General features: G+C 35.0%; 1 pseudogene; it reads right to left on the bottom strand.

Moving 5' to 3' along the window:
* Window positions 1-8,920: 8,920 nt before the first annotated feature.
* On the bottom strand, window positions 8,921-9,035 carry LOC127491942 (U2 spliceosomal RNA; annotated as a pseudogene).
* Window positions 9,036-14,493: the final 5,458 nt, after the last annotated feature.

Raw genomic sequence — 14,493 nt, forward strand, 5'->3', positions numbered from 1 at the left:
ATCTCGCCTATCTCTTTCAGCCTAATTTAAATACCCATGTGCATGTCCAAATACCTGTATGTGCCAGAGAACCAACTCTTCTCTAACCCCAGCTAGAATTAATTTCTCTCCTGTATGCTATTCTGTAATTTGTTGGTTTACATTATAGCTAGATGTGCAAATTTTTATTTCCCCTACTGAATACTGAATACCTGGAAGATAGAAACTACAGTGATATGTTCATTTATTCAATATATATATGGCATTTTCCACATTCCAGGCATTGTGTTTAGTTCTTGACACAATATGATGGTGACAAAATAATATCCTTGTTCTCAAAGAGCATACATGCTAGCCAGAGAAAGACAATAAAACCAAAATATAACACAAGATATTTCTGATGCTTGTAAGTATTATGATAAAATATAAACCAAGAAAACAGGGGTACATCCTGATCCTCTAAGGATGTGAGCTTTGTGCAGAGTTCTACATAGAGAAGAACATATTGGTGAAAGAGTGTCTTACACAGAAGGACTAGTAAGTCCCAAGATACAAAAGCAGGAGTGAGGTTGCAGTTTTGTGGAAGAACAAGAAAGCCATGGTGGGTGGGACAGAGCAAGCTTGCACAAAGTGGAAGTAGAGCCCTAGCAGAATTCCAGATCAAATGAGGCCTTATATGCCCTGATATACAATAGAGATTTTAATCCCAGTGACATGAGAAACTTTTGATGGGTTTTAGATAGAAAAGTGATATGACTGGGCTTGGCGTTTTTTGTTTTTAAGATTTATTTATTTATTTGAAAGACAGCATTACAGAGAGGCAGAGGTAGAGAAAGAGAGAGAGGGAGAGAGAAAGAGCTTCCATCCGCTGGTCCACTCCCCAGATGGCTGCAATGGCTGGAGCTGGACTGATCCAGAGCCAGGAGCCAGGAGCATCTTCCGGGTCTCCCATGTGAGTGCAGGGTCCTAAGGACTTGGGCCATCTTCTACTGTTTTCCTAGGCCATAGCAGAGAGCTGGGTTGGAAGTGGAGCAGTCGGCATTCAAACCGACTATAAGGGATGCCCGCACTGCAGGCTGCAGCTCTACCCATTACGCCACAGCGCTGGCCCCTTGACTTGCATTTTAAAGCAATCACCCTGACTGATGGGCCTGTGGAATTATCTAGAGGGTAAGTATAAAATTGATGAAATTGGTAGCATGCTAGTGCAACTGTTCAAGGAGGGATGGTAGTGGCTAGGACCAAGTTGGGCACAATGGAAGTGCTGAGAGGTGGTTGGATTTTGGATGATACAAAGCACTGACACCTCTGCCAAAGTATTTATTGAGAAAAAGAGAGGAGCCAAAGATAATTCCCAGGAATTTAAGATGAATAGACAGCAGCATAGAGTTGTCAATTATAGAAATTAGAAAGACTACAGGACAGGTAAGTTAGGAAGGATGAATCAAATGATCAGCTTGGGATATAGTTGATCTGAGATGCTTGTTGGATATTTATGTGCAGATGTCAAGTAAGCATATTTATAGTAAGTTAAGAGCTCAGAGCTATAGGTAAAACTTCAGGAGTTGTGGTCCTTGAATATATGATACTTAAACTCTGGGACAGAAAAAACATCCAACTGAGTTAAACATAGATTTTGAATAGATTTTAAGGACTGAGTCCTCCACTGCTTTGAGTTCAAAAAGATAAGGGGAACCAGTTAAATAGCCTGATATGGAGCACCTAGTGAGAGTGCTTGCTCAGTAAAGAATCCTGGAATTATTGGTTATTTCTGTTGTAGGGATGGTCCTCTCCTTTTGCTTTGGGTGGTACTTGTGATAAGGGAGCAGCAGAAGAGAAGGGAGTGCTTCTGTCGTTTGGTTCTAAAGGTAGAGTTTCATATGTAGGCATCAATGTGGAAATGGGGCTCCATCTCTGCCAGCTATGTTCTCTCTGAATTCCCGGTTTATCCATAAGGGAAGAGAGTAATCCCACTCTTCTCTCTTCCCATATGCCTCTACTTAAAAAGTAGAGTTTTGTGGCTTATCATCTTGTCAAGGTTACTTTTGATATTGTAACTAGTTTTATGTCTATTGGCAGAATGTCATGATTTGGCAAGGGGTCAATTCTATGATGATGTGGTTATTTCAGGGCTATCTCAGGACACTGACTTATTTCAGTGCAGGAGCCTCCACAGTATCACCGCCATCACATTACCTAGGTCATGGCAAAGTGTTTAACAAATCCTTCACTCACTCTGGGTTTCCACATTGGGGTGTGTTACTGTCAAGTATTCCACACTGCAAATGTTTCTGAGGCTGCAAATGAAGCCTGACTCATTGTGAACCTGTGAACTCACTCTAGTCACTGGAGCAGATGGAATGTGAACAAAGGTCAAAATAGATTCATCTCAGTAGTACCTCTGCTGACATTGTACTTAACTATCTCTATGCCTTCCTCCACAACAAACAATGAAAACAACCCAAGTGGTTGTGAACATATTTAAAGCCACATCTCATTCTGTGCCCACTAGCATTTCTAAGCTTCAGAGAGAAGGCTGCCTTCTTGCTAAACAAATGGTTAATTAGGAATGGCAACAGGAAAGCCTGATACAGGAAAATGGAAGTTTCTTTTCCAGAAAATTGTCAACTTTTTGATTTAACAGAGAGTTGCAGAGAAAATTTATTTATATGTTAATGTAAATTTCATTGCCTTTAGAGCACATTTTAGGAGTTTTCTATAATGCACTTATTTTCTTGGATATGTATTACCTTCCATAACAATAAACTTTGTTTACCTATACTTAGTACTTTGTCATAGTTAGGTGTTGGGGAAAATAGGTCATGGTAAAAAATTTCCTGTCAATTTTCTTTGAAGTACTCAACACATGGTTGTATTTAGTAGTGCAGAGCATAGTTTTAGCAGTCAATAAGAAAAATGGAGAAGACATATGATGCTTAATCAACCTATCCATTTATTTGCAAAAACACACATTTATGTATATAATTATATATATATATATATATTACCTCCATGTCTACATGGGACTGGTTTACAGGACTGCCACTCATAAAACTATAATGTTATGTTGCTCAAATCTCACAGAAAATAATATTTTCATACAACTTATGCACATCCTCCTGTATGTTTCAAATCATCTCTAGATTACTTATAATACCTAATACAGTGTAAATTCTAGGTATTTGTTATACTATATTGTTTATAGAATAATGACAAGAGAAATTGTATACACATTCAGTGCAGATGTAATTTTCTCCCAAATATTTTCAGTCCTTGGTTGAATCCACAAATGTGGAATCCATGGATATGGGAAATCAACTGTGTATATGTATCCTGCATATATATGCCTGTGTGTATTCATAGGATATATATGCATGCATCCATTTAGGATATATTACATGCATTTATGATGTTTAATCTCTCTCTCTCTCTCTCTCTCTCTCTCTCTCTCTCTCCCTCCAGGCTACAGTAGTTATTTCCAGCTAACTTTGTTATGGAAGTCATTGGAAATGGGTTAAGAAAATACTTTACCAATCTAATGTTGGCGATGTCATAAATGACCTTTAAAAAATGGAAAATGGTTGCCTCCAGTCTAGAATTTAGAAAGGTCAATAGGCAATTTAAAATTAAAAAACCAAGTGTATTTTTTACAACTTGTCCATGGAGATAAATTTTTCTTTCTCTCTGCTATGTGAGCTTCCACTGGGCTCTGTTAGGCACAATAGGAATAATAGTTTTAGTGATAACAGATCAAAGTAGAATAAAATAATTGGGAAAAACTTTAACAATAGTGAGCAATTATATACATTATTAACATAATTAATAAAAATTAGCATAATTAATATAAATTAACATAATTTATCCATCATCACAATAGGGCAAGTAGTTTCATGCCTTCATTGCTGACAAATACGTGGAGGCTTCAAAAGAATAGATAATATAACATAGAATCAACAAAAATATTCAGGAGAGCTGAGACTGGAACCCAGATCTGACTGCAAGAATGGATTTTCCTCTCTGCAACATAAATGATCCAATTAATTGACAACAACTGTTTTCCATACATTTTTTACAGAGAACATACAAAAAAGAGTTTGAATGTTGGTGCATGCTTTAATAGAATTATTTTTCTTCCTATTAGAAGCCAAACTAAAAAGATCATCAAAAGAGGGTACAATGTTATGTATTTAAAACACCATGTTATAATTCTTTGTAAACTGAATGTAAATAATTAGGAGCAGAATATGAGTGTGGCATAAATTGATTTCATTGAATTAATTCTGTAAGACTACACACGTTTATTCACAAAATCTTTGAGGCAATATGTATCAGCACAATTTGTTATAAAATTCAAGTAAAAATTTAGACAGAATTGAAGAAAACAAAAGAGAAAAGATGACCTAGAAATTCTTATGGAAATGTTACTTGAAAAGATAAACTATGAGGGGATTTCAAAATATTCATGAAAATGGAATTAAAAGATAAATTTATTTTGGTACAAAAATTTTGAAATTCTTGCATAGTTTTTTCATAATATGAAATTTCCATGAAAATTTTAATATGTCAACAAAGAGGTTTTTAGTATTGAAATACACCCTTGATGTTGACTATAATGAAGACAATGAAATTCATTGAGTCAACTCCTAGCAGAGCTACATCAGCCTTGGAAATGATGTGGAGAAAATGTCCTCATATATTTATTTTAGCAAAGAAATCTTAGATTGAGAAGTTCCTGGAAGGACAAATTGGACAGCTGTAGACTTTAAAGTAATAGAACAAAAAGAAGAAAAGAGTCTTAGAAAGAACTTGCTCATGAATTATGAATGTGTATGTGCATGCTTTTGAGTGTATGTTGTTGGTGGTAGTGAGAATCTATTAAAGCATATTGGAACAAATTCCAGGTCACTCTCCCTAGGATGGACTCTGCATTGTCAGGCCACTCTTCTTTTTTTTTTTTTTTACAATTTTATTTATTAATATAAAGAGAATAGATTTCATGTATTTCATAGGTACAACTCCAAGAAGACAACCGTATTTCCCTCCCTCCCTCCCTCCCTCCCTCCCTCCCTCCCTTCTTCCTTCCTTCCTTCCTTCCTTCCTTCCTTCCTTCCTTCCTTCCTTCCTTCCTTCCTTCCTTCCTTCCTTTTTGATGCCAAGTGCTACCCTCTCTTTTCCTGCCTATAGCCTTTAGGCTGTTGTTACATCTTAGAGTACAGGACAGTTTTTTTTTTTTTTGTTTAACAAAGTTAATTTCTCCTTTACGTACTCCTATCAAGTATTCAATAAAAATTCTTAACCTGAGCACATTCTTCTTATTAACAATAATAAGTATTAAGATTATTTTTGCATGAATATGAGGTGTTTCATGCTGAAAAGAGATTATTCCTGCTCAAAAGCATTATTATGAATAATGATGTGCTAGCTGAAGGACAAAGCAACAATTTTATAAGGAAGAAACTGTTCTATTTCTACATTTATTTTCAAAATTAATGTTTATTTTTCTTATTAAAATATTGAAAAGTATGAGGGGAAAAAAGTGAAAAAATACCTAGGATTCCAGCTTCCAGAGATAAGTACTATTAATACTTTGGTGTATTTCTTTGTTTAGTGTTTCTATTGACTGGGTACAAGCCATACACAGGATTTTATATTCTACTTTCTGAACGTAACAATGTATGGAATCCCCAAGCAATCAATGGCTTTTTAAAACATTATCAATTCATTAATTATATTTATTGCTTAAATATACCAATACCTAGATAAATGCTTTTAGTCATTGCTTGCTTTATACTATAACAAAAACTATGCTAAGCCTTTGTAAACAACTTTTAGTGAAGCAAAAGAGTAGATGTATTTTCTGAATTTTATGGGAATGCTTCTAGTACCTTATTTTGTCAAACTAACTGTGTAGAATGTAAATACACGGGTACATAGATGTTTCTCTACTTAAAAAGATCATTGTTGTGAAACAAGTTTGTGAAATGTTGAGTTCAACAAGGGTATAGATATTTTTCTCTGTAAGATCTCTCAGAGCCTTTAACATGCAAATATGCATTAAGAATGACCAGATGTGTATTATACCATTTTCCCAAATATCACGGAGCTATTGTTCTGCAGGATTTTAATTTGGAAAGCATTAATATGATTCCATCTTTTGACTCAGAATATTCTTAATCATGGTAACTAAGAGTTGTTCTATTCTAGTTGTATTAGTCAAGGTGACATAGGCTATACTAAAGTAGTTACAAACGCACACTGAAATCTCTAAGGCTTAACACAACAAAGTTTCATCCTTTTTTCATGTCATTGTACATGTGAGGTCACTCTCTTACGTGTTTCTGTTTCGAACAGTGCCCTTAACTTCTTTCTTCCATGTTCAGTTGGTGAGAATTAGTCACAGGCTTTGCCTAGACCACTTAAATTCTTGTGACTGAGAAAGATTCAAGAACATATAAATGTTTGGTAAATAATAGTTCTGCATTTTAGTTTTTTAAAAAATAACATGCTGAATTTTGGTGAATGCATATTTGGAAATTGTTGGCATGATAATTTTTAGCCTTATTAATATTATAATTTGCTTAATAAATATCCTAATATTAAACTCTTCATAGTCATCAAACCATTTACTAAGAAGAGAAATAATTAGCTTAATGTTCTGTTGAATTAGATTTGAAAGTATTTGAATCTAGTATTTTATATCTATATTCATGAATGAGATTGGTTTGTAATTTTTGTATTCAATGTTTTTGTTATATGTTATTATCATGATTTTACTATGGAAAGTTTTACGTATATGTATATATTGATTAAATATTTTTATTTTAGGATAATTGTATGTTTGCATACAGTGAATCCCATGCATTCATTACCCAGTTTCTCCAATGTTAGTATCTTGCAAAGCTATACTGAAATTAAAACTGGTATATTGGCCTGATGACTCTATATAAAGAACATTTCCATTACCACAGGATCCCTCATGTTGTACTTTTATGACCACACTCACTTCTTTTCTACACTCACTCTCTTCTTAACCCCTGGCAACAGTGAATCTGTTCTCCATTTCTTTCTCTTTTTTAAAAAACCATTTATTTATTTATTTGGAAGGCAAAGTGGCAGAGGGGAGAGGAGATCTTCCATTTGTGGGCTCACTCCTCAAATGGCTGCAACAGCTAGGACTAGGTCAGGCCAAAGCCAAGAGCCCAGAACTCCATATGAGTCACCCATGTGGATGGTAGAGTTTCAAATGTTTGGGCCATCATCTGTTGCTTTCCAAGGCATACTAGCAGGAGCTGGATCAGAAGGGGAACAGCCAGGACTCGAACTGGCACTCAGATATGGGATGGTGGTATCCTAGGAAGCAGCTTAACCCCACTGTATCACAATGCCTGCCTTATTTGGTCTTCATTTCTATAACTTGTCATTTCAAGAATGTTTTGTTAGTGGACTCATACAGCATATAAACTGTTGAAATTGGCTTTTTCATTCAAGATAATTCTCTGGAGATTCCTATAGATTGTTGCATGTATCAACAATTTGTTCTCTTTTATTGCTTAGTAGTAGTCTGTGCATAGATGTATCACAATTTTTTTTATCTCATTGGAAGAATATCTGGATTGTTTCTATTTTTGGGCTATTATAAACAAGTAAGCTGCGATTAACATGCATGTTATGAACATAAGTTTACTTATCTGAGATAAATGCACAAGACTGAAATTTCTGAGATGTATGATACTCACATGCTTGGCTTTATAAAGGAATTACCATATTGATTTTCAGAATTACAAAGCTGATTCACACATGAGTAATGTGCACATGATCCAGTTCCTTTTTATCTTTGCTTGCACCTAGTGTTATCTCTTTTTTATGTTAACCATTCTAATGGGCATATAGTAATAGCTCATGGTTGTTCTAATTTATGTATTACTTAATGACTAATTGTGTTGAACATCATTTTATATGATTTTTCTGTCCTTATACCTTCTTTAGTGAACTCTTTGTTCATTCATTTGTGACTATTTTCTAATTGTGTTTTTTGCACAAATTTTGAGAGTTCTTTATATATATATATAATTTATACTAGTTCTTTGTCAGATATATGGCTTACAAATATTGTCTCCCAGTGTGTAGGTTGTCTTTTCATCCTCTCAACAGTCTTTCTCAGAGGGAGGGGGGGGGAGGGGAGGGGGAGGGGGAAGGGAGGGGGAGGGGGAGGGGGAGGGGAGGGGGAGGGAAACAGGAAAGAGATTCTGACCCCAATTGCTGCAGATGGTACTGGGTTGGAGAGGAAGGCAGGAGCCAGAAACTCAATTTAGGTTCTCTTTGTAAGTGACAGGAACACAATTACTTGAACCATTGCTGCTGTCACCCTATCACCAGGGTCTTTATTAACAGAAAACTGGGACTGGAGCCTTATATGGGTATGGAAACCAAGTACTTTCACATGGATTGCCAGCATCTTGACTGGCTTCCAGACTGCTAGGCTAAAGGCCTGCTCCCAAAGCTTTAATTTTGATGACGTTCCATTGATTATTTGTTAAGTCTAAGAACTCTGTCTAGACCTTGATCTGAAAAAAATTTCTTCCATATTTTTATTCTCAAAAGTCTTACAATTTTACAATTTACCCATAAGTCTGTGGTCCACTTTGAGATAATTTATAGCTAAGGTGTGAGATTTAAGTCAAATGTTTTGTTTTTTATTTTTTTGTTTTCTGTAGATGTGCAATACTGCCAGTACTATTTGTTGAAAAACTATCTTTTCTACATTGAGTGGCTTTTGCTCCATTGTCAGAATTCATTTAGACATATTTGTGTTGATCTCTTTCTGGTTTCTCTATTCTCTTCTGTTTATCTGTGGGTTGGTTTGCCCAACAGTACCACACAGTCTTGTCTACTCTAGCTATACCCAATGTTTTGACATCAAATATACTTATTATTCATACATTATTATTCCTTTCCAAAATTGTTAGAGCTACTCCAGTTCCTTATAAGTAATTATAAGTAATTACTGATAAGAACAGATATTACACTTGATCTTAGCCAAAAGGATCAGAAGCGATAATAAGTAATTACTATAAATAATTTTATCTATACAAAAAATTGGTGGAATTATAAGTAATCTCATCTATAAAAATATGTTAAGTAATTATATGTAATTATCTATAATCTTATAAGTAATCTTACCTATAAAAATTATAAGTAATATTATCTATAAAAAATATTGGTGGAATTTGGTAGGAATTGCATCACATTCAAATTTGTGGAAAATGAATATCTACTTTAAAAAGCCTTCCTATTCACAACTACAGTATATCTGTCTATTTCTTTAGATAATTGATTTTTTTATTAGTGTTGTATAGCTTTTAGTATAGGAGTTGTATATGCAATCTATTATAATCATATTTAAGTATTTTATTTTGGTAGAGTGATTGTACATTTTTAACTTCAATGTACCTGTGTGCTCTTTTTCAATCTGTATGCTTTTTTAAGATTTATTTTTATTTATTTTAAAGTCAGAGCTATAGAGAGGTAGAGACAGACAGAAGGAGAAAGGTCTTCTATACACTCGTTCACTCCCCAAATGGCTGTCACCAAATGGCTGCAATGGCCAGAGCTGAGCCAATCCAAAGCCAGGAACCAGGAACTTTCTCCGGGTTTCCCATGTAGGAGTAGAGGTCCAGAGACTTGAGCCATTCTCTGCTGCTTTCCCGGGTGCATTTGCAGAGAGCTGAATTGGAAGTGGAGCAGCCAGGACTTGAACCAGTGCCCATATGGGATGCTGGCACTGAAGGCTGGAGATTTAACCTGTTGTGCCTTCCTTGCTTTATTATACTTCCTCGAACATTCCTCCCCATGTTGAATATGAGTGATGGGAGCAGACATCTTTGCATTATTCTTTTTTTAAAGATTTATTTATTTTATCTGAAAGAATCACAGAGAGGAAAAGGGATAGGTGAAGAGCGAGGTCTTCCATCTGCTGATTCACTCCCCAGTTGGCCCCAACGGCCAGGGCTGGGCCAGGCCAAAGCCAGAAGGCAGGGGCCTAAGCACTTGGACCATCTTCTGCTGCCTTCCTAGACACATTAGCAGGGAGCTGGATTGGAAATGGAGCAGCCGGGAGTTGAACTGATGCCCATATAGGATGCTGGCACTGCAGGCAGTGGCTTTGACTGCTCCACCAGAACACTGGCCCTGCTTTGTTGTTTATCTCGCGGCAAAGCACTTAGTCTTTTGCCAACAAATATGTTAGCTAGGTATGAGAATTTTGTAGAGGGTTTTTATCAAGTTGTAGATATTTTCCTGTATTCATATTCTGAGAGTTTAGTGTTTAATTTGTCAATATGTTTTTTTACTTTACATCAATTGATATAATCCTGTGATTTTTCTTCTTTAGCTTGTTATTTTGATGTCTTAATTCATTGTTATGCTGCTAAATATAACATATTATCTGAGGTTGGGTAATTTATAAAGAATAAAAATTTATTTCGCAGAGTCTGGAGGCTTGGAAGTCCAGGATCAAGGTGCTAGCAGGTTTGATGTCTGATGAGAACCCAAACTCTGTCTCCAAGGTATTTTGAACTCTGCATCTTCCAGAAAGGAGAAACAATATTCCTCACATGGCAGAAGAGACAAAGAGTGTCAATCCAATCTCACAAGTCCTCTGCCTTGGAGGCTTTAAACCATTTATGAGAGCAGAGACTTCATGACTTAAATAATTCACATCAGTCCCTATTTTTCAACTCTGTTTCACTGGAGATAAGTTTTGACAAGAGTTTTATTTATTTATTTATTGCCAATTTCTGTCTTAGAACTGGTGTATTTAGACCATTTTTGTTTATTATAATTATTTTCCATGTTAAAGTTTAAACACTTAAACCATAGTATATGGTGAATTGCAATGATACATTTTCAAATATTGAACCAATCTACACTACTAGAATAAATTTCATTTGGCCATGGATAGAATTCTTTTTATACACTGCCCTATTTGCTAATGCTGCCTTCAGACTTCTTGTATCTAAAGTCATTAGAACAATTGGTCTGTATTTTTCTTTATTTGTACTGTTTTTGACTGGTTTAGACATTAGGGTAATTCCAGTTAATATCCCTCCTCTTCAATTTTATTTTTTTCTTGAATATGTTGTATAGAATTTCTTTTACTCCATTTTCAAGCATTTCAAAGAATTCTTTAGTGAAATAATCTGGCTTTTTGACTTCCTTTGAGGAATTATAAAGTCGAATTAAATTAACTGATAGTTATAGAGTTGAACAAATTCTGTGTTTCATATTGGGTGAGTTTGGTAGTTAATGCTTTTAAAGGAATTGGCCTAGCTCATCTAAGTTGTCAAATTTTATGCATAGAATTATTTGTAGTATATCATTTTAACCTTTTGATGTCTGCAAGATCTTTATTGATATCTCCTGTTTCATTTCTGTTGTTGGAAATTTGTACCTTCTGTGTTTTTCTTCATCAGGTTTACTAATAGTTTGTTAATTCTATTGATGTTTTTGAAGTTCAACTCTTTGATTCATTGACATCTCCATGATTTTGTGCTTCAAATTCATCAGTTCCTGCTCTTATGTATATTGTTTCCTCCACTCTTTTTATATTTTATTTTGGTCTTCCTTTTTTAGATTCCCGATGAGGTAGTTTATCTGACTGACTTGAGACCTTTCTTTTTTCTTATCATGTTATATTTAGTGCTATAAAATTCCCTCTCAGCACTCATTTTGAAATGTTCTGTTTTAATTTTCATTCAGTTCAGTATTTAAAAAAATTCCTATAGACTTCTTCTTTAACTTATGGATTATTCAGAAATATCTTGTTTAATTTTCAGGTATATAGAGATTTTCCTTACCTTTCTGCTATTGATTCTATTTAATATCTTTGAGGTCAGAGAGCATACTATCCACTAATTCAATTATTTCATTTAAACTTATTGAGATTTGTTTTATAGCCCAGAATATGTTCTTTCTTTTTTATTTTTTATTTTAATTAATTTATTTTTTGACAGGCAGAGTGGACAGTGAGAGAGAGAGAGAGAGACAGAGAGAAAGGTCTTCCTTTGCCCTTGGTTCACCCCCCAATGGCCCCTGGGGCCGGCGCGCTGCAGCCGGTGCACCGCGCTGATCCAAAGGCAGGAGCCAGTAGGTGCAGGGCCCAAGCACTTGGGCCATCCTCCACTGCCTTCCCGGGCCACAGCAGAGAGCTGGACTGGAAGAGGAGCCACCAGGACAGAATCCGGCACCCCGACCGGAACTAGAACCCGGTGTGCTGGCACCGCAGGTGGAGGATTAGCCTAGTGAGCCACGGCACCGGCCCAGAATATGTTCTTTCTTATTATATATTCCAAGAGCACTTGTAAGGTAAACTTTTACATAAATGATGATCTCTAGGTTTATGATATTTTTAAGTTTTTTCAGATTCTTATTGATTTTCTATTTTCATGTGAGAGAATAGATGTCTCCAACTATTATTGTGGGTTTTTCTATTTCCTTTTCAGTTCTAATGGTTTTTGCATATTTTGTAGCTTTATTCTTTGGTGCATTTAGATTTACATTTAGGATTGCTATGCCTTCTTGGTGTATGGACTCTTTTTCATTCTATAATGTTCTTCACTACCTCTGATAATTTTGTTTATTCTGTAGTTTATTTTATATGGCATAGTATAACTAGTCCTCCTCTCCTTGGTTAATATTTAGTAAATCATTTTCTAATTATATTTGAAATGAATTTCTTATAGACAGCATATATTTGGGTTATAGTTTTTAAAACTCACTGCCAATCTCTGTCTTATAACTAGTGTAGTTAGACCTTTTCATTGAATGTAATTATTGCTATTTTAGAGTTTAATTATACTTTTTTCTCTTTGTATTTCTTTTTCCTACCTTTCTATTTGATTACTTGAATAAGTTCTTTTATAATTCCATTTTAATTTATTATTGTGGTTTTTTAAAGATTTGTTTATTTACTTGAAAGGCAGAGTTATTGAAAGAGAAGGAGACACACACACACACACACACAGAGAGAGAGAGAAAGGGAGAGAAAGGGAGAGAAAGAGAGAGAGAGATCTTACAACCACTGGTTCAGTCTCCAAAGGGCCACATTGACTGGAGTTGAGCTATGCTGAAGCCAGGAGCCTGGAACTCCATCCAGGTCTTCCATCTGTGTGACAGGGGCTCAAGTACTTGGGACATCTCCTGCTGCTTTCCTAGATGTATTAGCAGGAAGCTGACTCAGGAGCAGAGCAGGCAGGACTCCAATTGGCACTGCAGTATGGGATACTGGTCTCTAAGGTGGTGGCTTCCCTGATGCATCTTTTACGCATTTTCTTTAGTGGTTGCTGCAAGTATTATGTAAATTACCACTGTCAATAGATGTCAACATTTTACATGTTCAAGTTAAATATTAAAATCTTATCTCCTTCTATGTCATTTTACCCTTCCCAATTTATAATGATTATTCAAATATTTTCTTCATATACATTTAGAATCATATCAGACAGGATTATAACTTTGTTTTAACCATCAAATATAATTTAGAAAGTATATTATATTCATTCATATTTTGTTTGCCAAGGTTTTTTTTTTGTTGTTGTTCCAAAGATCCTAACTTTATCATTTTCTTTTGTAGGAATTTCCTTTAGACATTCTTTAGCATTGGTCTTCTGAAGACAAATTCACTTTGTTACACTTTACCTGAGAAAGTCTTGAGTTCCCCTTTATTTTTGAAGGATATTTGGTCAGGAAATCACTGTAGTTAAAATTATTTTTTTCAGTGTAGTTTAACTGTTTCTATTTCACCACCTTTAAGACCTATTTCTTGTTTTTCTTTGCAGAAAGTTGAATCTGACAAGTCCAAGTGTGAATTTTGTAGTGTTTTTCCTACTTAGAGTTTGCTCTGCTTACTGAGTCTGTAAACTTATGTCTCTTGCAAGATCTAGCGAAGTCTTACCTGTTATTTCTTTGAGGTTTCCAGCTTCTTCAGGTGTGACTTTGAAATGTCTGAGGCCTACAGAAAACCCATGGAAGTAATCACCATGTTGTTTCCTGAGTCCTGAGTGTCCTATTCAGTTTGCCTTCTCTCTGCCTTTCAGAAATTTTCAAATGTTTGTTTCATATACAATGTGTATTTATTTTATTTTTATTAAAATTTTTAACATAGATGCACAAATTACATATGTTTGTAGAGTACCGTGTGTTGCTACAATGCATTTATATAACTGGTATAATATTCAATAAAGGTAAATATATTCATCCTTTCAAGCATTTAACAGTTTTTAATAATGAAAACATCCAAAATCCTATCCTGTAGTTTTTTAAATAGAGAAATATGCAATACGTTATCTATAGTCACTCAACTATTCCTATCTAGTTGTAACCTATAATCTGTCAATCAATCTTTCCCTAGCTATCCCTCCCTTCTTCCCTCTCCATTATATTTCTAACTTCTATGAGATCACCTACTTTTAGGTTGCACATTTGAGTGAGATCATGTAATACTTGTTTTTCTGTGCT

Source organism: Oryctolagus cuniculus, chromosome 3 (assembly GCF_051225735.1).
Source record: "Oryctolagus cuniculus isolate XC-2025 breed Fujian yellow rabbit chromosome 3, ASM5122573v1, whole genome shotgun sequence".
NCBI lineage: Eukaryota > Metazoa > Chordata > Mammalia > Lagomorpha > Leporidae > Oryctolagus > Oryctolagus cuniculus.